Here is a 1,432-nt window from a genome sequence, read left to right as displayed (position 1 = left end):
CATGTTCAAAGGGAGGAGAGACCTACGAGCCCACTTGTTGCAGTACATTGATTATGTGAACGTTCTAGGAGCATCAACTTCTACAAAATGTAAAGCTTTTTCTTCAACACTTAAAGGAAGTGCAAAGGATTGGTACTTGTCCCCTCCTTAAGGCTCAGTCTGAAGTTTCTCCCAGTTGGGCCTGATGTTCATAGGAAGATTCAGGGATCACAGGGTGATTATGAGCACACCTATGGGGTTGATGTCTGTGAAATAGAGAGAAAGTGAGTCTCTCCAAGACTACGTGAAGCGGTTTCATGCGACAAGTTTGAATACGAAGAAAGTAGAAGATTAGTAGGCTATTGACGCTTTCATCATAGGAGTACAGAATGAGCATGTGTAATAATCCTTTCTAACAACATGCTCCAGAGTTTGGCAGACCTGTACAAGTGAGCCTATAAGTTCGTAGAGCCAGAGGAGATTAAAAAGGCATTACATGTCGCCTTTCAAAAGAAAGATAGACGGTTCAAGAATCTAGAGTGAGCTCATAGTAGGAAGGGACCCCCTAACCAGTTGTTGCGAACATGGGGTGATAGGCAGGAGATAGCACAGACGTAAGGTGATTCTCCTAGGGCTCTATAGAAATCTCTACCAAAACATTTGAGGAAGTACATCCTATAGGACAGGTTTAAAATTTACACTCCTTTAAATGCTACCATACTTATATTCTGAACTAGGTAAAGTGTCTTGGTATCCTGCCCAAACCATCTCCAATGAAGCATAACACAAGAAGGTCAAATTCAAAAGATAAATGTGCCTTCCATGATGATGTTGGGCACAGGCTGAAGATTGTTTTACTCTAAAGGATGCTATCGAAGAGGCAGTACAAAATGGTTAAACCATTGAATTTGTTGATCAAGGTGCTTCCCAGCATGGTTAAAGTTCACGTGGGGATCTTAAAGATAAATAAAACGTCAGGGGCACCATCCATGAGATTGTAGGTACAGATGAAGATTGGGTAGGTTTTAGTACAAAGAGGAAGGCTCACATGATAAGTGTGATGTGTATTAGCTCCCCTAAGAGCTCATGTCAGTGGGGAAGATAGAGTGTTGAATTTGGTAATGATGATGAAAAATTAGTCTATGACAAAGAAGGAAATGATCCGATGGTTATTTTTGCGATGATCGTAGGTTTTGAGGTTAAATGATACTTATTTACAATGGGAGCACAGTGGAGGTGCTATCTTGGGAAGCGCATCAACAAATAGGGTTGAAAGAGGAAGATTCGTCCAAAGTAAGCCCGTTGTATGGTTTTTCGAACCATCCAGTTGAGGTGAAGGGCCCTATCACTTTGCCAGTTACCTTGGGGGAAGGCAAGCATACGACTACAAGTACATTCTGTTTATTTATTATGGATCATCCCATGTTGTATAATGCCATATTTGGGTGCCCAA

Source organism: Gossypium arboreum, chromosome 5 (assembly GCF_025698485.1).
Source record: "Gossypium arboreum isolate Shixiya-1 chromosome 5, ASM2569848v2, whole genome shotgun sequence".
Taxonomy (NCBI): Eukaryota; Viridiplantae; Streptophyta; class Magnoliopsida; order Malvales; family Malvaceae; genus Gossypium; species Gossypium arboreum.
Note: the sequence above shows the minus strand (reverse complement) of the source record.